The following is a 26032-nucleotide window of genomic DNA, read 5'->3' as shown; positions in this document are numbered from 1 at the left end:
AGCAGGTGTAAGAATGGAGCGCCCGGCTCCCCCTTCTCTCTGGCTGCCACTGTTACTCAGGTCCTCTGAGCCCCCCTTGGCCACATTACAACCTTGGCTGTGAGAGATGCCTGTATCCACCCAAATCTTTTAAGATTTCTTAACCAAGGCTGTTTCAACAAAGCTTGATCTCCTTGTGGAGGTACAATGTACAACCCCACATTTCAGATTGCAAAGGGAACATGAGTCCAACTCATGTGTTCCAGGAAACTGTTGTTACAGGCATAAATTTACAACATGACCCTTATGGGTTAAGAAATGCTGCGTTTCTTTGTTTCTCTAAATCAAATCAAATTTGGCTCCAATCCAGAGAGATCTAAAGTCATTATGGGGGAAAAAATGCATATTGAAGTCAACCATGTTTTCTGGTCCTCTCCCCCTGCATTGAGGGGGTCTCAGGGGCCCAGCACTAAGGGAGGCCCTAGACTTAGAAGGGATGGGGGGTCGGTCTTCGGTCCTTGAGGGTCGCCCTGGTTTCCCACTGATTGCCAGGCCTGATGCCTTCACAGCCTAGGAGCTCCCAGTGCTCCTTATCCCTCCCTGTGAATAGGCACTGGAATCTTCCACCCCGTGGAACCCTGAAGAGAAAGTAACTTTTTTCCCAAGCAGTCTCTGGGAAGGCATTTCCTGAGATGGAGCCGCCCCTTCTATACTGAAAGCACCTGTTTCCCTTCTTGGACAGCACATCCTAATTGTTTCAAAGGCTTCTGAAATCTCCCGAAAATCCCACTTTCACGTCAACCACCGTGGTCCTAAATGGAAATAATTTGAAAACTACAGCACAATTTGAAGCGTGTATAATAACAATCAACTTCTTGATAGTAACCAACCAAAAATGGCACCCGAATCTGTACCCAAAAATCCTGGCCCCAAAGCCCCACACTTGGCCACAATGCCATCCTGACTCCCTGCCTTGGTCCCCCTGTCCCTCACTGCCAGGCAGAAGGAACAGCATGGATGGTGACAATCCAGGCAGGGAGACCCCATGTGGGTCAGGGCCAGGCGCTGGCAGTGGAGAGGTGGGAAGAGACGGGGATGGGTCTGCAGGTAGAGCTGATAGGATTTCCTGATGGCTAAGCGTGCAGCGTGAAAAAAAGATGCTTTAAAGATGGTGCCAAGGTTTGGGCTTGGATCAACTGGAAGAAGAGCAATACCATTTTCTGAAATGAAGAAGATTCCAGAAAGAATAGGTGTTGGTGAGGTAGATCAAGTTTACTTTTGCCTATTCGGTCTGAGCTGCCCTGAGTGGAGAAGCTGAATGGGTACGTAGATATATAAAGCTGGAGTTCAGGGAGAGCCCTGAGCTGGAGAGATTGGCCCAGAGATGGAATTTAAACCATGCAGCTAGAAAAAAAGTGAATACAGATGAGGAACCCAAGAGACTGGGCCAAGCCCTAGAGAGAGTGGCATCCAGAAGCTGGCGGAGGCGGGAGGTTCAGCACAGGAGCCAGGTGAGAAATGCCCAGGGGGGAAGGGGAACCAAAGAGGGCTGTCCTGGAAGCCGGGGCAGAGCCGGTTTCAAGGAGGAGGGAGCAGTAATCCACGGTGGGGATTCACCACCTTCAACTTCACATCCACACCAGGAGTCAGCACTGGCCTCACCCTCCTTCCACAGACGGGAAAACTGGGGCTGGGAAAAGGAAAGCATTTGCTCACACGACTTGAAGGTGCAAGTAAAGCCCCTTCGCCATGAGAAAACTTTCATGCAACTGGAAATTCAAATTTCCTGCTGCACATAAGTGACAGTTTAGTAAAGCAATTCCTCAGGGCCACATGGAGACCCGAGAGGACTTCATGTGTGTGGGTCTGGGGGAGTGCAGGGCAGCAAAACAGGAGGGGAGCAAGCACCCTTCCTGAGCCCAGCAAACACCTGGGCCATCGTTCGTGCTCAGCGCGAGCCTCCCCCTATTTGGCCTAGGATGCAACGCTAAGTTGGTGGTAGTTTTGTTGTTATTTATTTATTTATTTATTTATTTATTTTGAGATGGAGTCTCACTCTGTCACCCAGGCTGGAGTGCAGTGGTGTGATCTCGGCTCATTACAACCTCTGCCTCCCGGGTTCAAGCAATTCTCCTGCCTTAGCCTCCCAAGTAGCTGGAACTACAGACACCCGCCACCACATCCAGCTAATGTTTTTTATTTTTTTGTATTTTTAGTAGAGACTGGGTCTCACTGTGTTGGCCAGGCTGGTCTCAAACATCTGACCTCGTGATGCGCCTGCATTGGCCTCCCACACTGCTGGGATGACAGGCGTGAGCCACTGCGCCTGGCCGTGGCTTCTCATGTGTGCACTGTAAGTGCCACCCACTGCCTTGAAGGGAATGAATTGCAACTCCCCCAGAGGCAGCGTTTCCATCTCTTACAAACAGAATGGGCGGCTCCTCACCTGGCATCAGATGCCCCTGTCATGGCTTCCGGGCAGGTACCATGGCTGTCTTTCCATGCTCCACAGGCTGGAGACAGGGTCCCTGAGGGAGACCTTGCTAAACTGAGTCAGGCCAAGCTCAAAGGCCAGCCAACAGCACATTTCTTCCGCCAGAAGCACCAATTTTAGACAAAATCAGAATTGGCAATGCTCTGTGGCTTAAGGTCACTGTGGGAGGAAGGAGAAAGCAGAGAAGCCCCAGAGAGAGTGACAAGTAGTTTAAAAAGAATTAACCAAGACTTCCCAAAACTATCCCACATCATCTAAAGTGAGGACCCCTTTCTTGCCTGAGACACAGGGGTGTGTGTGTGTGTCAGACAGACAGTGAGAGCAACAGAGAGAGACAAAAAGAAACACTGAAACTTAAGATCCTGCATATTTTAAGACATTTTTTAAAAAATAAAAAACACAAGGCCAGTTACTGGGCAACTACCCAAAGGAAAACACAGAAGCTTCATTCTAGTAAATTATTTGAAAATACTACCGACTGGCTTTCGCAGGTGTGTGGCAAGGGGAAGGCATTAGTAAACAGCCCACTTCCTGCCCGGAAAAGGCCAGTGGGGGTTACCCCATAAATCAGGGGGGCCCAGCCCCTAGGGGGCTAATCACCTGCCTCCTCGCCTCACCCCTTGCTCTGCCAACTTCATCCCAGGAAAACCCAGCAGAACAGGCACCTGAATTCCTTTCTCCTGGGGACCTTCTATTTAAAAGCTCGCCAACTTCCCCATGCCTGCTGGTAAATGACTGACTGGCTCAAGCTGTCCCTCCTGCCAGGGCAGCCCACCAGCTCCTGCCAGGAGCCTCCGCAGCCTCCAGCTCTGGGGAGGTCTGAGATTTGTTTTTGTCATTCCAGTCATTTAACCAAAATAAAGCATGTGTGTAGGTTCCCATCCGGCATAAGACATCGCGAGAAGGTAAACTGAACAGCCCAGAAAATATAGGAGAGTTTTGGTCTACAGAAATGGAATACAGAATACAGACGACGGAATACAGACGGGTGCCATTACACTCCAGCCTGGGCGACAGCAAGACTCTGTCTCAAAAAAAAAATAAAAGAAAGAAAGAAAGAACTAAGATACATCCTCATGAAATTTCAGAACATAAAAAAAGGACCCAAAAAAGCTCCTGAAGGGAGGATAAAATCCAGACCATATGGAAGGAATAACGCTCCTTCCCACCCAAAGCAGCCCCGCACCCTGTGAGTCTTTATCTCAGCACACCGCTCATTTCCCACACAGTTTTTCTCAGGATGTGTAATTGTCTTATTAATCGGAACACACAGTTTTTTGAATCCTCCATTAGACTCTAGGGTCGGAGTTCAGAGACTATGTTCACGTCATCCACTCTTGTACGTGCAGGACCAGAGACAGCCCCAGCTAAATTTCAGGTCTGTATTTTTTTTTAGACAGTCTCGCTCTATCACCCAGGTTGAGTGCAGTGGCGCAATCTTGGCTCACTGCAACCTCTACCTCCACACTCAAGCGATTCTCTTGATAGCTGGGACTACTCGTGCCAGCATGCCCAGCTAATTTTTGTATTTTTAGCAGAGACAGGGTTTCATGATGTTGGCCAGGCTGGTCTTGAACACTTGGCCTCAAGCAATCCACCCCTCTTGGCCTCCCAAAGTGTTGGGATTACAGGCCTGAGCCACTGCACCCAGTCCAGGTCTGTATTTTATTTGGAAGGGGATGCAGGGAAGGCAGGAGGCAGGAGCCGTTCCTGGGAAAGCTAGCACACCAGCTTTGACTCCCACTAAGGGATAAAGCCCAGTGCCTCAGCAAGCTCAAGTGCCGGAGGGTGGAGGGGAAAATGCACCAAGGGGAACAGCCAGGGCCGCTCCGAGATGGACTTGGGTCCAGCACCACTTGGCAGCTGACATAACCCAAGAGGATGATTGGGAGAGGCCTCGGCCCAGAAGCTGCCTTTGTAGTCCCCATCTCTACTAAAAATCCAAAATTAGCAGGGCGTGGTGGTGCACGCCTGTAATCCCATCTCCTCAGGAGGCTGAGGCAGGAGAATCGCTTGAACCTGGAAGGCAGAGGTTGCAGTGAGCCGAGATCACGGCACTACATTCCAGCCTGGGCGACAGAGCAAGACTCCGTCTCAAAAACAGAGTTTTTTTTTTTAGAGAGGGTCTCACTGTGTCACACAGGCTGGAATGCAGTGGCAGGATATGGCTCACTGCAACCGGGACCTCCCAGGCCCAAGCCCCACCCCAGCCCCCCAGGTAGCTGGGACCACAGGCGTGTACCATATGCCTGGCTGATTTTTCAAATTTTTTGTAGAGATGGGTTCTTTCTGTGTTGCCCAGGCTGATCTCAAACTCCCGGCCTCCAGTGATTCTCCCTTTTTGACCTCCCAAAGTGCTGGATTACAAGCCCAAGCCATCGTACCTGGCCCATTTATTTAAACGGTTGACTATGAGGCCAATGTGCAGCCGTCCCCCACGTGCCATGTGTGCGCCCCGCTGTATCAGCCCAGTCAGCCCAGTCCCATTGGTGATTGCCAGGGGTTGCGAGGAGAGGAACAGACAGTGAATTCCTAATGAAGGATGGCATTTTCTTTGGGGATGATTAAGACATTTTTCAAGAGTAAAATATTTTTCACTAGATAGATGTGCTGGTTGTGCAACATTGTGTATGTACTAAATGCTACTAGATTGTACACTTTTATGTATTTAATTAGTTTTGAGACTGAGTCTCACTCTGTTGCCCAGGCTGGAGTGCAGTCACATGATCTTGGCTCACTGCAACCTGCACTTCCTGGGTTCAAGCGATTCTCCCACCTCAGCCTCCCAAGTAGCTGGACTACAGGTGCACACCACCACATCTGGCTAATTTTTTAATATTTTTAGTAGAGACATGATTTCACTATGTTGGCCAGCTGAATCGTACACTTTTAAATGGTTTATTTTATGTGAATTTCACCTCAATTTTTTTTTTTTGGATGGAGTTTTGCTCTTGTCGCCCAGGCTGGAGTGCAGTGGCATGATCCTGGCTCACTGCAACCTCTGCCTCCCGGGTTCAAGCAGTTCTCCTGCCTCAGCCTCCCGAGTAGCTGAGATTACAGGCGTGCGCCACCACACCCTGCTAATTTTCTATTTTTAGTAAAGATGGGATTTCACCAAGTTGTTCAGGCTGGTCTCAAACTCTTAACCTCAAGTGATTCACCCACCTCAGCCTCCCAAAGTGCTGGGATTACAGGTGTGAGCCACTGTGCCAGGCCCAATTTTTAAAACATGTAATAGTAGCTAGTTTCCCAAGCTGTGATTAGGGAGGAAGACAGGGGCTCCCAGCCCGAGGCTGCAGCCGGGCAGGAGGAGGCAGCAGCTATGTGGGAGGGACATGGCCAGCCCTGCGCTCCTCTCTGACCACTCCCAGAGCAACAGCAATCTCCAGGGCATGGCACCTACTGAGGGGCAACCTACGGAGCAAAGCATCGAAGGGGGATACTTCTGTTGTTTGCGATGGAGTACAAGATGCAGCTCGCTGCTATCTCCCTACTGAGCCTTCAGTGACATTTGTGAAACCACGAATGCCTTTGAGCAACTGGAAATGTCTGCAGGGAAACTGCGGAAACATTGAGCTCCATGACTGGGCTGGCGCAGCATGGAACAGACACGTGTGGACTCAGGAGCAAGAGGACAAAGGGACTGAGTTCCATGGGAAAGACAACTCCATTTCACCTGAAATTATGAAGGGCTTCGGCCTCTTGTCATAAACAGCAAAGGCCACTGTGTGGGTGTAAGTAAGAAAGGACAGGCTGGGCAGAGTGGCTCACGCCTGTAATCACAGCACTTTGGGAGGCCGAGGCGGGCAGATCACGAGGTCAAGAGATCGAAATCATCCTGGCCAACACAGTGAAATCCTGTCTCTACTAAAAATACAGAAATTAGTCGGGTGTGGTGGTGCGGGCCTTTAGTCCCATCTACTAGGGAGGCTGAGGCAGGAGAATTGCTTGAGCCCGGGGAGTGGAGGCTGCAGTGAGCTGAGATTGCACCACTGCACTCCAGCCTGGCGACAGAGCCAGACTCTGTCTCAAAAAAAAAAAAGAAAGGACACACCAGAGACACCCACAGACATCGGCTTGGGGGCACGGTGAGGGTTGTCACAGGAAGAAAATGAAGCTCTGAAGGGCTCCCCGCAACCCTGAAACCCCTGCTGGCCTGGAAGAGCTAAAGGCATGAGTGGATTCATTCCAACACTCTTCCCGCGGCAGATCAGCAAGGCGGCAAGAAGAGGCTCTCCATGCAGCACCCAGTCCCCGCAGCTCAGGGCTTCCTCATCAGCTGTTCCCTCTACCTGGAATGCCCTTCCCCGCAATCTCCAAGGAGCTCCTTCCTTTCCTTCATTCAATTTTCTCCTCAAATGTCGACTCTTCAGAGAGGCTCTCCCTTCCCAACCGTGAGATCTGGAGACACACACACACACACACACACACACACACACACACACGTCACAGCTGCAGACAAGAGGCGGCTGTTGGGTAAAAACAAGCGGCTCACACCCAGAACGGAAGGCTCCAAGCCAGGCTGCAAGGCACCATTCCAACTCAGCTTCTCAGTGAGGCGACTGCCTCACACCTATGCAGAAAAACCAACTGAAATCCAAAGGTCACCCACGCGCACAGAACAACCAGTTTCCCATGGAGTCCACACAGTCAGAGAGAAGCCACAGGGCCGGAGTTTCCAGAAACCACAGCCTCCGGCCTCCTCCCAAACGCTAAGGCAGCCGCTCAAGCAACTGAAGCTCTAACGAGGAAGAGACGCTGAGAACCCACCTTGCAGAATAAATGCCTCGGGGCGGATTCCAGCAGCGCTCAGGAAGCCAGAAAAGGGAAATCTCTCCCATATTATTTTTGACAATTAAGATAAACATGTCTATCACCCACAGGTTTAGGCAATCTCTCCCTCTCTCCATCCCATCCCCAGGTCACTACCACATGGTTCCGTTTACGTAAAACTCCATACTTTGTCAATTCCTATGTTTATATCTTTTTCTTACCTATTGCCATGTCTGTAACCTCCAGAACCACGGGGAATAGAAGTGTTGAAAGTGAGCAGACTTACTGCCGATCTCTGGGGAAACGACACAGTCTTTCATCGTGTGTATGATGTGAGCTGTACTCAGGTACATATAGCTCATAAATTCCTGGCCATATAACATATTTCTGTGGACTTGTCACATGAATGACAACTTGGCTGGGTATGGAAAATTGGGTCATACAACAGAGCCCTCAGAGTCCTCAGTAGCCATTATTCCATCTTCTTCTTTCATTTAAAATGGCCAAGAAGGCAAGGCACAGTGGCTCATGCTTGTAATCCAAGCACTTTGGGAGGCTGAGGTAGGAGGCTCACTTGAGCCCACGAGATTGAGGCTGCAGTGAGCCAAGATGGTGCCACTGTACTCCAGCCTAGGTGACAGAGTGAGACCCTGCCTCTAAAAGAAAATAGGTCGGGTGCGGTGACTCATGCCCATAATCCCAGCACTTTGGGAGACTGAGGTGGGCAGATGACCTGAGGTCAGGAGTCTGAGACCAGCCTGACCAACTTGGAGAAACCCATCTCTACTAAAAATACAAAATTAGCCGGACATAGTGACACGTGCCTGTAATCCCAGCTAACTTGGGAAGCTGAGGCAGGAAAAGCATTTGAACCCAGGAGGTCGAGGTTGCTGAGAGCACCCCATTGCACTCCAGCATGGGCAACAAAAGCGAAACTCCGTCTCAAAAAAAAAAAAAGAAGAAAAACAGAAATCTGAAGTTAGACTGCTTTTCCTAGCATGTAACTTTATTTTTGCCATATTCCTTCTAACCTTGTCTTTCAATAATTTCACTCAGAGTTTATAGTTCTTTATTATAATGAAGGACTTCTTTGATGTAATCATTTATGTCTTCCTTCATTTTGGGAAATTCCATCTTTATTATACTTTCGTTTCTAGTCAATCTGTTCTACTGTATTTTTAGGTCTATGAAATTTGCGGTACATTAGATATTTAGGTTGTCCATCCTCCATATAGAGCATCGCCTTTATTCAGATGGAAATGTCTGTTCTCTTTATTGCAGTCATGGTTTCACAGGTGTGTGTGCCTAAACTCACCCAATTGTACATTTTAGATACATGCAATTTAGTATACTACAAGCATACCACAATAAGATTGAAAAAATTTACTTGCAGACACAATCTATTTTAAACATAAGATTAAAATAATTAACTTAGGCTGGGTGAGGTGGCTCATGCCTGTAATCCCAACACTTTGGGAGGCTGAGTCAAGAGGGTCACTTGAGCCCGAGAGTTCAAGACCAGTCTGGGCAACAGGGCAAGGCCTCGACTTTTTAAAATAAATAAATAACTTAGAAATGAGGAAGTCATATGATTAAAAATCAGCACGGAGCACTGAATCCATTAACTATAAATTACACCCAAGTAATGCAGAAGTTCTAATTACAAGAATATTATTGTAGTCCCTGGGAAAGACAGGACGATTTCATTATTTTTAACAGACAATGATATAAAGTTGGACAAACACTCCAGAACAAGTAAATAAAATTAGGAAATGGAGAAACAGATGCTCCAAGATACATTTTCTCCCTCTCTCTTTTTTTTGAGACAGGCTCTTGCTCTGTTACCCAGGCTGCACTGCGGCGGTACAATCATAGCTCCCTGTACCCTTGAACCCCTGGGCTTAAACGATCCTCCTGCCCCATCCTCCCAAAGTGCTGGTATTACAGGTGTGAGCCACCACACCTGGCCCATTTTCTCATCTTTTATATGAGAAAATAAAGAGGGATGGTTATGTTACTGAAGTTCATACATTGTGAAACACAGGGTTAAGGATACTATGTAAACTTGTGAAAGTATGTGGTCATCAAAAGGAACAAGATCATGTCCTTTGCAGGGACGCGGATGAAGCTGGAAGCCATTATCCTCAGCAAACTAACGCAGGAGCAGAAAACCAAGCACCGCGTGTTCTCACTCATAAGTGGAAGTCAAACAATGAGAACACATGGACACAGGGAGGGGAGCATCACACACCAGGGCCTGTTGAGGGGTGGGGGGTGAGGGGGAAATTAGAGGATGGATCAATAGGTGCAGCAAACCACCATGGTGTGTGTATACCTATGCAACAGACCTGCACGCTCTGCACATGTATCCCGGTTTTATTTTAGAAGAAATAAAAAGTTGTGCAAGTAATCACTAGTAGAACCCCAAAGACTATCTGCCTTCCTAATTCAAAGAAGAAAAACACCTAACAAAGTATAGAAACCAAAGAAACAGCAAGAAAGTATTAAAAATACATACATACACAGAGACAGCTTTCAGATAGAGGTAATCAATTATAATACAGTCAAATAAGCTTAATCGAATGTAAAAATTCTCATTTTTTTTTTTTTTTGAGACAGAGTCTCACTCTGTCGCCCAGGCTGGAGTGCAATAGTGTGATCTTGGCTCACTGCAACCTCCACCTCCCAGGTTCAAGCACTTCTCCCTCCCTCAGCCTCCCAAATAGCTGCGATTACAGGCACTCGCCACCACACCCAGTTCATTTTTGTATTTTTTTAGTAGAGACAGGGTTTCGTCATGTTGGCCAGGCTGGTCTATGAACTCCTGACCTCAGGTGATCCACCCACCTAGGCCTCCCGAAGTGCTGGGATTAAAAATGTGAGCCACCGCGCCCAGCCTCACATTACATTTAAAAAGATAACTCTAAATATATGCTGATCTACTAAAACAAAGTGATTCAGAAGAGCTGAAAGTCAAATGATAAGCAAAATAATATGATGGTATCTAAATAAAAAGAAATCAAGGGAAAGTATATAACTTTCATATCTGAGAAAGCTGAATTCAAGGAAAACTCAGTAAGTCATACACACGGGTCACTTGATTACGATGAACTTTATAATCCACAGTGAAAAGACATTTCTCAGGATCTGCAGTAAAGGACAGTAACACATTAGTAGTAGGATATTTTAACTCATTTCTCTCAGTCCTCATTAAGGAAGGTGGTAAAAAAGATACAGAGGGTCTGAATGACAGGATGGACGAGGCTGGTCTTACACTGTCCGTGTATATCTAAGTCTGAGTCCTGAAAAGAAAGGGAAAATATGATATACTGTCTTTTCATAAACAATAGGAGACTTACACAATTTTACAATATATTAGATCACAAAGAAAATCTCAATAAATTCTAAGAAGTGAAATAGAAACCACATTCTCAAGCTACAATAAAACTAAAAATAATAAGGTTGAAGCGAAAAGAAAATGAATAGTCAACCTATCGGAAATGTAAAACAAATCTTGTTTTTCCTCATTTTAAAGAGGAAATCAAACTACGACTGCAGCCTATCTAGGAAATTACAATAATGAGGATATTATATATCAAAACCTCATGGGACAGGGTCAAAGCAGAAGGCAAAATGATATTTATATTCTTAAATATTTCATGGAAAGCAAAAGTGAATCGAGTATTCTGGGGGGAGGAGACACTTAGAAAAATTAATATAAAACTTAAAGGAAACAAAAGAATTGTTAACAAATTCATGATATATGGCCGGGTGCGGTGGCTCACTTCTATTAATCCCAGCACTTTGGAAGGCCAAGATGGGCGGATCACCTGAGGTCAGGAGTTCAAGACCAGCCCGGCCAACATGGTGAAATCCCCATCTCTACTAAAAATACAAAAAATTAGCTGGGTGTGGTGGCGGGTGCCTGTAATCCCAGCTGTTCTCGAGGCTGAGGCAGGAGAATCACTTGAACCCAGGAGGCAGAGTTGCAGTGAGCCGAGATCATGCCACTGCACTCCAGCCTGGACGACAGAGCAAAATCCATCTCAAAAAAAAATAAAATAAAGATTTAGTTTTTTTGAAAAAAAAAAAAAAAAAGAAGTAGATCACAAACTCATTTGATCATTTTTTTAAAAGGCAGGGTTGGGGGAACACAAGTAATACAATTAGGACCAAGTAAGGGAAATAGTTACAAGTCAATATTTAGGCAACTCTGTGCTAGTTAACGGTCCGCCAGGAAAGTGTGTCTTACTAAAACTGACCAAAGAAAAGATGGAAAGGCTAACTTAGTAATTTTGGTAAAAATGGAAAAAGTTGCCAATGAACTATTCCCCCCACAAAAGCTTCACACTCAGATGGTTTCATGGCAATTCTGCCAACTTTCTGTTGTTAATTTCCAACTTTCACTTTAAGTTCAGGGCACATGTGCAGGATGTGCAGGTGTGTTGCATAGGTAAACGTGTGCCACGGTGGTTTGCTGCACAGAGCATCCCATTACCCAGGTATGAAGCTCAGCATCCATCAGTTACTCTTCCTGGTCCTCTCCCTCCTCTCACCCCTCACCCTCCCACAGGCCCAGTGTTTGCTGTCCCCGCCCCTCCCCAAAATATGTCCATGTGTTCTCATCATTTAGCTCCCACTTATGGGTGAGAACATGCAGGATTTTGTTTTCTGTTCCTGTGTTAGTTTGCTAAGCATAATGGCCTCCAGCTCCATCCATGTCCCTGCAAAGGACATGATCTCGTTCTTTTTTATGGCTGCATGGTATTCCATAGTGTAAATGTACCACATTTTCTTTATCCAACATCTATAAGGAAATTAAATAAATTTACAAGAAAAAAAAATTTTAAGTGGGCAAAGGGCCGCGCATGGTGGCTCATGGCAGTAATCCCAGCACTTTGGGAGGTCAAGGCAGGCAGATCACTTGAAGTCAGGAGTTCATGACCAGCCTGGCCAACATGGTGAAACACCATCTCTACTAAAAATACAAAAATTAGCCAGGCATGGTGGCACGTGCCTGTAATCCCAGCTACTTGGGAGGCTGAGACAAAAGAATTGCTAGAACCCAGGAGGTGGAGGTTGCAGTGAGCCAAGATCATGCCATTGCACTCCAGCCTGGGTGACAGAGCAAGACCCTGTCTCAAAAAATAAATAAGTATTGATACAAATGCTTAATAAAACATTAGAAAATAGATCCCACGAAGATAAATGTATACCATAAGTGAGTTCATTCAAAATCCATCCCAGAGGACTCAGCATTCAAAGGAGAAAAATAATACAAGCATCACAACATGAGCCATTGAGACATTGATAAACTTCCACTGCCTTTTCTAATTAGGAGAAGACAATCATAAGAAGTTCTTACCTTCTATTCCAGTGGCACGCCACCTTCCCTTCCCGGTACCTTTCATTCTGGGGACACGCCCACTTCCCCTTCCTGGCATCTTCTATTCTGGTGACACACCCACTTCCCCTCCCTGGCACCATGCCCACTTCCCCTTCATGGCACCTTTCATTCCGGGGACACGCCCACTTCCCCTTCCTAGGACCTTCTATTCTGGTGACACGCCCACTTCCCCTCCCTGGCACCATGCCCGTTTCCCCTTCATGGCACCTTTTATTCCAGGGACAAGCCCACTTTTCCTTCCCGGTAACTTCTATTCCAGTGACACATCCACTTTCCCTCTGTGGCACCCCATTTCCTCTCTCAGCCTAAGTACTTTGGGTGAAGGTGACTGCACCCTAGCATTGACTCAGGCCTGCCCCAGGATGTGCCTGCAACCCCATTTATGCCAATAAGAGTCAACGGGGCTCATGCAGCAGTCAGAGAGAGGCAGCTGGACTTGAACCTTCAAAGAGATGGGCTCTGGCCTAGTTTGGGAGCAAAGTCAAGTGACGGAAAAAGAAAGGAATCTGGTGACTTTCAGCACTCTCAGTCTTTTCGTTTACTTGAGTCAATATGTTGCCCTGTGCTTAAACCAGTTTAAGATGGATTTTCCAGCACTGGCAACAGAAAGGCTTCCTAACTGACACATAAAGCTACAGTAATTAAAACAGTATGGTACTGGTACAGCAGCAGACAAATTCATGGAGCAAAAAATAATTCAGAAATAGAGCCACCAATATGAGGAAGTTTAATAAATAATAAGAGTGGCATTTTAAATTAATTAGGGAAAGATAAATTGTTCAACAAATGGTGTTGAAACAGCTGGGTAACCACTTGGAAAATGAAGCTTGGCTTTCAACTTCTCTTCTGACACCAAAATAATTCTATATAGATCAAAGATTCAATTGTAAAAAGAAACTATAAAACCTAGAAGAAAATAAATGAATATTTTTATAATATTGGGGTGGTGAAGGCCTTTCTCAGCAAAAACAAACGAAACTGACAAATTTACCTATGTAATAGATACAGAATTTAAAGTTGTCAAGGAAAACCACTTAAAAATCAAAAGGTAACCATAAACTGGAAAAAAATTATATATATACACATGAGCTTTGATAAACCAACAAGAAAAAAGAAAAACTGAAAAGAAACATGGGGGAAAATACGAATACAAATATCCAACGAAAGAAGAAGTTCAAATGAAATTACCAAGATTTTTCAACTGCCAGATTAGCAAAGATTTAATTTCCTGTTAAACTAAAACTCAGAAACACTGCTGGTGGGAATATGTAAATCGGCATAACCATTTAGTAGACATCTGACGACGCGGTTTAGATTTTAACAATATGCATACATTTTGACCCAAAAGTTTCTAGGCCTTATACAAAAGAAATACCTTCACAGGTTTGCAAACACATATGCACCAGATACTCATTGTAGCATTGCCTTCATCAGCAAAAAAGCAGAGAAAAAAGATACAACTCTCAGTCCCACGAGACCTGGGGTGGACGGGAAGAGAGAGAGACAACTCACGTGTGCGTCACTGTGGGAGTGGCTACATCCATGAGACAGTGAATAAAAGTTCTTATTAGGGTCACGGATGGACCCTGATAAGAACTTGTATTTATATTTTGGCAAAACACCAGTTGGTTTTCTGTCCTGATCTTCCTCACAGTCCCAGCAGCCAGGTCACATATCTGACTGCTTCTTTACCCTGGAAACCTTCCTCCTGGGGCTTGGGGGACACTGCAGGTTCCGGTGCAGCTCTTCCTCCCCCGAGACCCAGGTCTCTCTCCTGGACAATTTTTTTTTGAGATGGAGTTTCGCTCTCGTTGCCCAGGCTGGAGTGCAGCCAAGAATGACTTTTAAAAGGAAAAAAGAAAATTCATATTTCCTTTTTTTTTTTGAGATGGAGTCTTGTTCTGTTATCCAGGCTGGAGTGCAGTGGCACAATCTCGGCTCACTGCCACCTCCATCTCCCAGGTCAAGTGATTCTCCTGCCTCAGCTGTTGAGTAGCCAGGATTACAGGCGCCCACCACCACACTCGGCTAATTTTTGTACTTTTAGTAGAGACAAGGGTTTCACCATGTTGACCAGGCTGGTCTGGAACTCGTGACCTTGGGGGATCTGCCTGCCTCGGCCTCCCAAACTGCTGGGATTACAGGCATGAGCCACCGCGCCCAGCTGAAAATTCCTAATTCTAAGAGTTGCCCCAACCGTCAAACAGCTGATACCACCTCTGATCCCCAGGCTAGAAAATGAAGAGCCAATAACAGGTGCCTACGGGAGAAGCCTCGACTGCAACTGGCTGCGAAGCACATACATACGCGTACCTAGGCGTGGTTTCTGCCTTCTGGAACATCATCACAAATGGGACCTGCTTGTACAGACATTTTTCCCTTTGAGCATTAGCACTGCGGAGAGGGGAGTCTCAGTCAATTCATTACAACAGAACCAAAGAGGAACCCTTTCAAATAGGCATTTTATTGGCTTTTTTTTTTTTTTTTTTTTGTCCTTCTTGAGATGGAGTCTTGCTCTGTCACCCAGGCTGGAGTGCAATGGCGTGATCTCGGCTCACTGCAACCTCTGCCTCCTGGGTTCAAGCAATTCTCCCACCTCAGCCTCCAGAGTAACTGGGATTACAGGTGCCCGCCACCACACCTGGCTAATTTTTGTATTTTTAGTAGAGACAGGGTTTCACCATGTTGGCCAGGCTGGTCTTGAACTCCTGACCTCAAGTGATCCACCCACCTTGGCCTCCCAAAGTGCTGGGTTTACAGGCGTGAGTCGCCGAGCCCAGCCGCATTTTATTAACTTTTAACACATGCCAGTCACTGCCTTTTTTTCCTGTATTCCCACTGTTATTTCCTCTCTTTACCCCACCTTTTATCTCCAAAGGTATGGTTTCTCTAAATGGACTAAATAAATAAGTCTGTGAAAAGCCAAATCCACAGCAGAATATGGAGGACTTGGCAGGGTGGTGGGGGCGGAAAACGTACGTGCCAGGGCATCGACAAAGTAATCTCTCTTTTGCGGTGCGCTTTTGAATTTGGGAAAGTCTGGATTTGTCAGGCAGGAGAAATAACATTCAGAGGCCCCAGCTCTCTGCAGGATGTTTTGGTGCAGACACAAGTCTCAACAGGACAGCCTAGAAGGTGTGAGTGATCCGCGGAGAGGCTGCAGGGAGAGCCAGGGTTATATATCACGCTCAATGACTGAGGCCTGCTGGGCCCTTACACCACCTGGCTAATTCTTCAGAAATCTCTCTCCCTTGAACTAGGGCTCTGACTTCCATTTGACTGCAGACTTTTCCAGAAGGGGCTCTCCAGGGATAAGATAAGCCAGTGCAAAGTACAACCCCAGACAGCATCGGTGTGACCGATTCAATAGATGCTAGCAGCCTTGTGTTTAAGACACAAAGAATTCCCTAGTCTGCAGCAAGTGTGGAAAGCTGTAAAAGACACAAAGAAAGCTACCCTGTTTACTACCAGCTAAACGGCACGCAGGCACGGTGATCTCCCAAAGACTGCAGACGTCCCGTAAAACAACAGACTCGCATCCCCTCTGAGGTTGTGCTTGGCCTGGCAGGTCCCCCAGAGGCTCTGGCTGGACACCGGTAATGGGAACCCCTGGCCCAGGCTTCCTCCCCCCGAAAGAAGGGACTGGCCAGAGCCGTGCTGAAGGCCCTGCAAATGGCCAGTATTCTATGGCTGCAAACACTTTGTTTCATCTTCTAATGGCAAGAAAGAAGCAAGGGCTGCGTGTGAGAGCAGGGCCAGCCTCGAGGCCCTTTCTGACACCCTACGACTCACGCCTTGGGTGGGAGATTGTCAAGCACAGAACCACTGGGTCCAGGCAGACAGATGCACAGGCTAATCTGTGGAATAACCAAGCCTGTCTCTGTGGCTGGGCCTTACTGCGTCCCCCAAGCACCAGGTCTAGAAGGAAATCTCAGGTGTCTCTCTTCATTGTTTTATTCACATGTAACCTTCATCTTTGGACACTTTGAAGGGGAGCTGCCCTAAGCAACCTCCTCCTCTCACTGGCAATACTCAGCCTCCCGTGGGGCCACGCAACCATGCCCAAGCACCAGGGGTGGGTGGGTGGCTGCTGGCTTCATGGGTGCGGGAGGGGATGGGAGGTTAGATGGTAGGCAGATGGCGCATGGTGCGTGGGCGCTGGTTGGAATGGTGGGTGGGTGGGTGGGGGGATGGGTAGGTGGTCGGTGGACTGTGGGGGTGAATAGGTGTGGGGATGAGTAACTACAGGAAAGAAGCCAGGAGCTGTAAAACCCCATTTTCACAACAGCTTAAGGGGGAAATGTCCAACTCTGACAGTGATTCCAACCCATCCTCTGGCCAAGGTGCAATTTGAGAACCAAATGTTCCTTACTGGTTTAATATTTTCCAGCTTGCGAGTTTTCTCTTCACAGAATGTGGATCTTCAGCCAAGTTTTATCAGTTCCCAGCTGGCATCTGTATAGCCACACGACAGTGCCTTTCTTACCACTGTGAACAGCTCTTTCCTTCAACAGCTATTTCGCTGTCTAACTTTTGTTAGGCACGGGGCAACAGGCTGGTTCCATTTCATTTCAAATAAAAAATAAAGGCTGGGCACACTGGCTCATGCCTGTAATCCCAGCACTTTGGGAGGCCGAGGCTGACGGATCATGAGGTCAAGAGATCAAGACCATCTTGGCTAACACAGTGAAACCCCATCTCTACTAAAAATACAAAATAAAAATTAGCCAGGCGTGGTGGCGCACGCCTGTAATCCCAGCTACTCGGGAGGCTGAGGCAGGAGAATCACTTGAACCCGGGAGGCAGAGGTTGCAGTGAGCTGAGATTGCACCACTGCACTCCAGCCTGGGTAACAGAGTAAGACTCCATCTCAAAAAAAAAAAAAAAAAAATAGAAATGAAATGAAGTGGGTGGGAGGAGGGAGCCATCCATGAGAGCGGTGTGAGGAATTCAGGTTTATTCTAAGCCCACCGAGAAGCAACTGGATGGGTCTGCTGTAACGCTCCTAATGAACCGGCTACACGGAGTGAAAGCAGCAGGGAAGCCCAAGGCCAGGGCTTTCCACCCACTCATCCAGCCAAACAAAGGGACTGAGCTAAGCACACCAGATGCTGTGAGCCGGGGACTCCAACACAGTAAGAGGAGGTGTACAGATGGCCAGCGAAGATGCCCAGCAGCGCGCTCACTGGCTCACGAGGAAAACGCAAGTCAAGACGCAGTGAGATCCCACTCCACGCTTACCAAGACTATCTTTTTATTTTTTTTTAAAGGAAGGCTGGGCACAGTGGCTCACACCTGTAATCCCAGCACCTTGGGAGGCTGAGGCAAGCAGATCTCTTGAGGTGAGCTACTGAGAAGGCTGAGGCAAGAGAATCACTTGAACTTGGGAGGTGGAGAATCGCTTGAATCTGGGAGGCAGAGGTTGCAGTGAGCCGAGATCGCACCATTGCACTCCAGCCTAGGCAACAGAGCCAGACTCTGTCTTGAGAAACGAAACAAAACCAAAATCAAGGTGTTGGCAGAGCTGGTTCCTTCCGCAAGGGAAGGATCTGTTCCAGGCTCTCCCAGCTTCTGGCATCCTGGGTGTCCCCTGGCTTCTTGGTGCCACCTTCTCCCTGTATGTCCACAACATCCTCACTCCATACCTCTCTGTGTCCAAATCTCCCTGTTCTAGAAAGACACCAGTCACATTGCTTTAGCGTGCGCCATTTTATGTTGGTTACATCTGTAAAGAACCTCCTTATTTCAAAATAACATTGCATGCCGAGGACTTCAACATATCTTTCTGGGGGGTACCTAATTCAACACTTTACATCATTTGATCTGGCAACATAGCAAAACCCTGTCTCTAGAAAAAATGCAAAAATGAGCTGGGTGTGGTGGCACATGCCTGCAGTCCCAGCTATTTGTGAGCCTGAGGTGGGAGGATTGCTGGGGCCGGGGCTGTCAAGGCTACAGTGAGCTGAGACCGTGCCATTGTACTCCAGCCTGGGCGACAGGAGTGAGACCTTGTCTCAAAAAAAAAAAAAAAAAACAAGTACATGCCCAGAGAAACTGACTCCCCCCAACCCCCGGCAGGCTTGTGTTAGTTACATGGTGGGGATGTTGACCCAGGTTCCATTTCCCATCCTGTCATTTACCACAGTAGAACAACCCACGTTACCTTGGAAAATGCAACTCCAGCTGCACAGTTCCCTGCCTCTGAGCAGAAAAGCCCAAGCGCCAGGCTGAAGGCAGAGGCGAAGGCTCCTGTGCCTGTGACTCAGGAGTGCCCAGAGGTGGTTTCGGGTCCCACCCGCTGAGCTCGGGCAGTCACCCCACAGGGTCATGAGCCTCACGCAGCCTCTGTGCGGCCAGATTGTGTTTCTTCCACCTGCTTCATCAGCCAGGAAACAGGAGCCCCTGACTAAGCCGAAGCCCTGGCCTTAGAAGAAAAATAAGCCAGTGACTCGCAGGTCGGAGCCGAGACCAGGCCAGGCTGCTCCGTGAAGCTGGCATTTCCTCTGCTGCCAAAGTGGTTGCTTCCACCCAGGGCAGGGCAGCGGTTTGGCGACTTCGAGGTTTGGAGGTCCCCTCTCTTCCTGAAAGAGGTGACTGTCCTGAAAAAACAAGAGTGGCATGATCTTTTTTGCGGGGGGAGGGGACGGAGTCTTGCTCTATGGCCCAGGCTGGAATGCTGTGGCGCGATCTTGGCTCACTGCAACCTCTGCCTCCCGGGTTCAAGCGATTCTCCTGCCTCAGCCTCCTGAATAGCTAGGATCACAGATGTGTGCCACCACACCCAACTAATTTTTGTATTTTTTTTTTTTTAAGTAGAAACAGGGTTTCACCATGTTGATCAGGCTGGCCTTGAACACCTGACCTCGTGATCCGCCTGCCTACACCTCCCAAAGCGCTGGGATTACAGGCATGAGCCACCCTGCCTGGCCTTAGAGCTGGGTTTTGATTCCATACGTGGAGGAGCTGCCTGCCTAGGGCTGAGCTCACAAAGTGGTGAGCTCCCAATTGCCAGAGGGCTCCAAGCTGAGGCTGAGTGAGATGACCACGATTAGTGAATGGTCCCCCTGCGTTGGAAGGAGGGTGGATTATGTGAAAACTGTCCCTTGTGGAAAAGAGCCCGGCCCTGGGCTCTACTTTCTTGGAAGTGAATTTGGTGTCTGCTCCTTGAACAAACCAACCTTTCCCAGGCTTCACCAAGAAGGGAAGTTCAGGGAAATTGGGCAGATGTGGGTGATCCCACTGGGTTGGCTGCTTCTGGCTGTAAAATTCAAGTCTCCAAGGCCTCCCCAATAACAGAGTCCTAGAATTTCACATCATCAGCAAAGTCATGACTGCCATCTTGAGCTCCAAAGCACCCCTCAAATGCGCCCATCCCTCCACCTGCCAAGCCAGCATCTGACCCAGGCCCGTCCCTGCTGCCTGGACTATTTGTAACCTAGCACAAGCAGGTATACAATGGCGCGGGAGGCTAGGGTTCCACCCACAACTCACTGTCCACATGACATCCAGAGAGCTCCTTCTAAAACGCAGATAGAACCGGGCGCAGTGCTCACGCCTGTAATCCCAACACTTTGGAAGGCTGAGGTGAGTGGATCACGAGGTCAGGAGTTTGAGACCAGCCTGGCCAACAGAGTGAAACCCTATCTCTACTAAAAATACAAAACCATTAGCCAGGCATGGTGGCGTGCGCCTACAGTCCCAGCTACTTGGGAGGCTGAGGCTCTCTCATGAGCTGTCTCTGTGGTCCCCTGTGGGCTGCAGTGACCCAGTCCAACCTCTCATGATAGAGCTGAGCTCCAAAAAGCTAAGCCAGAGGCCGAGCACCTTCACTGGACCATCAGGTGGAGAGTCTTTTCATTCTTTTTTTTCTGAGATGGGGTCTTGCTATGTTGCCCAGGCTCATCTGGAACTCCTGGGCCCAAGTGATCCTCCCACCTCAGTCTCCCAAAGTGCATTTCACCCTTTTGCTAGTGAAAGGAAAATCTGTGCAAAAGGAGGTATAGAGTCAGTTTGGTCCAGCTTCCCTTGAGCTCCTGGAGCTTCTCCTACACCCAGGGAAACCCACGTTCCCCAGGTAAAGATGGGATTCCAGCCAGGATCAGAGCGGGTGAGACCACAGGCTTTGGAGCCAGCTAGCTCCCAGCTACTAGCTGCAAGTTTAAGACCATGAGCAAGTTTCTTCTGCTCCCTGTGCCTCGGTTTCCTTATACCTCCGAGAACTAAGGATCTGGGAGCTAACGCCAGTGCTGTGCGGCTAACTTCAGCAGCCCCCTGGCTGCCCACACACTGTCGCCTCCTCTCCTCCAGCCAGCACCAGCCAAGGCAAAGGAAACTTCAGAGGGGCCGTGCCCATCCAGCTGAGGACAGTTCCAAGGACATGTTGCATTTCTGTAATTACTGGGTAATTACCTGGTTGCTTGGGTTTAGCTGCCGTATGTTGTGAAACCACTGTCCATCTTCCAGCCAGCCCCCTCACAGGCCCATCTCATGGGATAGTGTAGAGGGTTGAATCCTGTCCCCCCAAATTTTGGGTCAATCTGAAACCTAAGAATGTGACCTAATTTGGAAATCACACCTTTGCAAATATAATTAGTGTATTCGTCCATTTCCATACTGCTATGAAGAAATATCCGAGACTGGGTAATTTATAAAGAAAAAGGTTTCATGGACTCACAGTTCCAGATGGCTGGGGAGGCTTCACAATCACAGCAGAAGGCGAAGAGGAGCAAAGTCATGTCGTATACAGTGGCAGGTTAGCGAGCATCTGCAGGGGAACTGCCCTTTATAAAACCATCAGATCTCGTGAGACTTACTCACTATCACGAGATCAGCACGGTGAGGGGGAGGGAGGACCGCCCCCATAATTCAATTACCTCCCACCAGGTCCCTCCCATGACAGGTGTGGATCATGGGAGCTACAATTGAAGATGAGATTTGGGTGGGAACACAGCCGCACCATATCAATTAGTTAAGAATCTTGAGGCTGACTACTTCTCCCCCGGACTCCTTGATAGTCTGTTAGTGGGAGATCCTGTCGCCCTCCATTCGCCTCCTTCAGTGCCGCAGACCCCTTTAAGTTCCAGTCATGCGTGAATGCATCTCCATCCATGTTGGCCAGGCTGGTGTCCAGATTGGCAATGCCTACTGGGAGCTCTACTGCCTGGAACATGGCATCCAGCCCGATGGCCAGATGCCAAGTGACAAGACGATTGGGGGGTGGTGATGACTCCTTCAACACCTTCTTCAGTGAGACGGGCGCTGGCAAGCACATGCCCTGGGTAGTGTTTGTAGACCTGGAACCCATGGTCATTGATGAAGTTCGAACTGGCACCTACCGCCAGCTCTTCCACCCTGAGTAGCTCACCACAGGCAAGGAAGATGCTGCCAATAACTATGCCCAAGGGCACTACACCATCGGCAAGGAGATCATTGACCTCGTGTTGGACCGAATTCGCAAGCTGGCTGACCAGTGCACCGGTCTCCAGGGCTTCTTGGTTTTCCACAGCTTTGTGGGGGAACTGGTTCTGGGTTCACCTCCCTGCTCATGGAACGGCTCTCAGTTGATTATGGCAAGAGGTCCAAGCTGGAGTTCTCCATCTACCCGGCGCCCCAGGTTTCCACAGCTGTAGTTGAGCCCTACAACTCCATCCTCACCACCCACACCACCCTGGAGCACTCTGATTGTGCCTTCATGGTAGACAATAGGCCATCTATGACATCTGTCGTAGAAACCTCGATATTGAGTGCCCAACCTACACTAACCTTAACCGCCTTATTAGCCAGATCGTGTCCTCCATCACTCCTTCCCTGAGATTTGATGGAGCCCTGAATGTTGACCTGACAGAATTCCAGATCAACCTGGTGCCCTTTCCCCGCATCCACTTCCCTCTGGCCACATATGCCCCTGTCATCTCTGCTGAGAAAGCCTACCATGAACAGCTTACTGTAGCAGAGATCACCAATGCTTGCTTTGAGCCAGCCAACCAGATGGTGAAATGTGACCCTCGCCATGGTAAATACATGGCTTGCTGCCTGTTGTACTGTGGTGACGTGGTTCCCAAAGATGTCAATGCTGCCGTCGCCACCATCAAGACCAAGCGCAGCATCCAGTTTGTGGATTGGTGCCCCACAGGCTTCAAAGTTGGCATCAACTACCAGCCTCCCACTGTGCTGCCTGGTGGAGACCTGGCCAAAGTAGAGAGCTGCGTGCATGCTGAGCAACACCACAGCCGTTGCCAAGGCCTGGGCTCACCTGGACCACAAGTTTGACCTGGTGTATGCCAAGCGTGCCTTTGTTCACTGGTACGTGGGTGAGGGGATGGAGGAAGGAGAGTTTTCAGAGGCCCGTGAGGACATGGCTGCCCTTGAGAAGGATTATGAGGAGGTTGGAGCGGATAGTGCCGAGGAAGAGGATGAGGGTGAAGAGTATTAACTTGTGTGCTGTATTTTACACTCCATTGTCTTAGAATTGTTTTATTTTTGTTTTGTGGACCTGTCCATTATGGCCCTAAATTGTCAATAAAAGTGATGTTTCCAAAAAACAAACAAACAAACAAAAAGAATCTTGAGGCTACGCACGGTGGCTCACACCTGTAATCCCAGCAATTTGGGAGGCCAAGGCAGGTGGATCACCTGAGGTCAAGAGTTCAAGACCAGCCAGGTCAACATGGTAAAAATCCGTCTCTACCAAAAATATAAAAAATTAGCCAGGTGTGGTGGCACATGCCTGTAATCCCAGCTACTCGGGGGGCTGAGGCAGGAGAATCACTTGCACCCAGGAGACAGAGGTTGCAGTGAGCCGAGATCGCATCACTGCACTCCAGCCTGGGCAACGGAGCGAGACTCTGTAAAAAAAAAAATCTTGAGCTATCCTGAACCAGAGTGGACTCCAAAACCAATGGCAAGTGTCCTTAGAAGAGAAGGGAAGGAAGAAGATGGGAAGACGGGAGAAGGCGGTGAAAGACAGAGGCAGAGGCTGGAGGGACAGGGCTTCAAGCCAGGAAAGACGAGAAGCCGGCAGAAGCTGGAGGAGGCAAGGAAGGGTTCTCCCCTGCAGCCTTTGGAAGGTACCAGGCCCTGCCAGCCCCTTGACTTAGGACTTCTGGCCTCCAGAATTGACAGAATACATTTCTGCTGTTTCATGCCACTATTGATGTATTATGGCAGCCCCAAAACTCAGCCACGAGTTCCAGTATTCCATTTCGCGCTGGCTTGGTGGACAGAATCTTGCTGTGTTTTTTGTTTGTCTGTTTGTGTTTGAGACAGAGTCTCTCTCTGTCACCAGGCTGCAGTGCAGTGGCGCATTCTCGGCTCACTGCAACCTCCACCTCCCAGGTTCAAGTGATTCTCCTGCCTCAGCCTCCTGAGTAGCTGGGATGACAGGTGGGTGCCATGGTGCCTAATTTTTTTGTATTTTTAGTAGAGATGAGGTTTCACCATGTTGGCCAGGCTGGTCTTGAACTCCTGACCTCAAATAAACCACCTGCCTCGGCCTCCCAAAGTGCTGGAATTACACGCATGAGCCACCATGCCCAGCCTTGCCGTTTTTTAAATGCTCGTTTCTACATATTGGTTGTTTTAAATGCCTTTTTGCAACCGTGTGCATGAGAGCCCCACTCAGCACTGGCATCGCTGTAGAAGCCGTGCCAAACATCACTGGACGTTTCTGCAGCTGCCTCTGCTTCACGGCTCCCACCCTGCCCGAGTCAGCTCCCCTGGAGGCTGCTCTGGCCTGGGCTTCTCTGGTGGTGTCAAGGCCAGCCATGGGGGCCGGGGGATGGTGTAATGACTGCATCTCGAGAACGTGCATCTCACTCATCCCTCAGGGTGGTCCACAGCCACCAGCCCGGCATGGGCAGCTGCTCCTTTGTTGGTGAATGGTACAAGTCCTACCGTCCCCGAAAGGAAACTTTCCTCCCAACATCTGCTTCTCAAGAGCAAAAAACCCAACGGTTAAGGGTCTTTTGGGTTTTTTTTAGAAATGGAGTCTCGCTATGTTGCCCAAGTTTGAGTGCAGTGGCTTGACCATAGCTCACTGCAGCCTGGAACTCCTGGGCTCAGCCTCCCGAGTAGCTGGGACTACAGGCTCTCGCCACTGCATCCATGTAGGGCTTTTGAGATGTTAATTTAATAGCTTTCAACAGGGCAAAGGTCGAGCAATATGAGCTGGGGCCCTATAGCATTGGTTGAGACCAAAACCCCTGTAGCACATGTGCCCACAAGGGGGTCGGTGGCGACAGTGACGGGGTCTGGAGAGGAGCAACCCTGGCTGACGGGTTCTGAGGCTCGCTGCAGGGGACACCAACACCAGGCACTTCACACAGGGACTCATTTAATCTGCACTGCAAGACCCTGAGGCCAGGGCTTTCTGTCATCTCATTTTACAGATGAAAAAAGCAAGGCCCAGAGAGGTTCAGCAACACACCCTTGGTCACACAGCAATTGGCAGAGCCAGGATCCAAGCCCAGGCACACTGGCTGGGAATCCATAGCCTTTAAACCATGTGATGGCCGAGAACCTGTGTCGTGCTGATTCAGCTACCTGTCAACTCACAAATGCCTTGTGTTGTTACTGCTCACAGGAAAAAAAAAAACAGCTTACCACTGTTTGAAGAGTTCCTGAATTGTTATTAGAGGTTCTCAGAGCATGGTGTTTTGTTGATATCCTCAGACTATTCTCATTTTGTAGATGAAAAAATTCGGAGGGAAAGAGGGTATTGTACTAAATGGGAGGCCAGATTGCCCATGGATTCAGGATCCAGACCCACAGCTGTTTGGAGTCTAGACTCGGTCAGCCCACCAGGCCACACGCATTCTCAATTCCCAATTCCTAGCGCTGGCCTGGGCGCGGGTTGATTTTGTGCGTCAACTTGGAGGGTGTTTTGGAGAAATTAACACTTAGATTCATGAACTCTGAGGAAGCAGGTTGCTCTTTATAATGTGAGTGGGGCTCACTCAATCTGCTAAAGGCCTGACTAGAACAAAAGTTGACCTTCCCTGGGCACGAGGGCACTCTCCAGTAGATGGCCTTGGCCTTCCTCTGCTCTGCTGGCTCTCGGGGGTCTCAGGCTGCCAGTCCACACTGTGGATTTGGACTTGTCAGCCCCGATAATCACATGGGCCCATTCCTTGTAGTAAATCTCTCTACACACGTCCTGTAGAACCGTGACTGACACAGTGGTTAAGAATCTCCCCAGCAATCTACATTTCTCCTGTGAGAAATGGAACTCTCAACTTAAGAGGAAGCTAGGCTGGGCGCAGTGGCTCATGCCTGTAATCCCAATACTTTGGGAGGCTGAGGTGGGTGGATCACGAGGTCAGGAGTTCGAGACTAGCCTGGTCAATGTGGTGAAACCCCATCTCTACTAAAAATACAAAAAT

At 48.6% G+C, this 26032-nt stretch overlaps 1 long non-coding RNA gene and 1 pseudogene across 1 annotated transcript in view; one reads left to right on the top strand and one right to left on the bottom strand.

The window, feature by feature from the left end:
• Positions 1 to 18903, bottom strand: part of LOC135276394 (uncharacterized) — a 45778-nt gene extending 26875 nt beyond the window's left edge. Inside the window, exon 1 of the long non-coding RNA XR_010343933.1 lies at positions 18817 to 18903. This is a non-coding gene — a long non-coding RNA (uncharacterized LOC135276394). The remainder of the gene's footprint in view (positions 1 to 18816) is intronic.
• A 2835-nt stretch (positions 18904 to 21738) lies between these two features.
• On the top strand, positions 21739 to 23085 carry LOC105712586 (tubulin alpha-1C chain-like; annotated as a pseudogene).
• The last annotated feature ends 2947 nt before the right edge of the window (positions 23086 to 26032 follow it).

Source organism: Aotus nancymaae, unplaced genomic scaffold, assembly GCF_030222135.1.
Source record: "Aotus nancymaae isolate 86718 unplaced genomic scaffold, 86718_ANA_hifiasm-v0.15.2.pri h1tg000022l_1, whole genome shotgun sequence".
Lineage (NCBI taxonomy): Eukaryota > Metazoa > Chordata > Mammalia > Primates > Aotidae > Aotus > Aotus nancymaae.
This window is presented reverse-complemented; position numbering and strand designations above follow the sequence as displayed.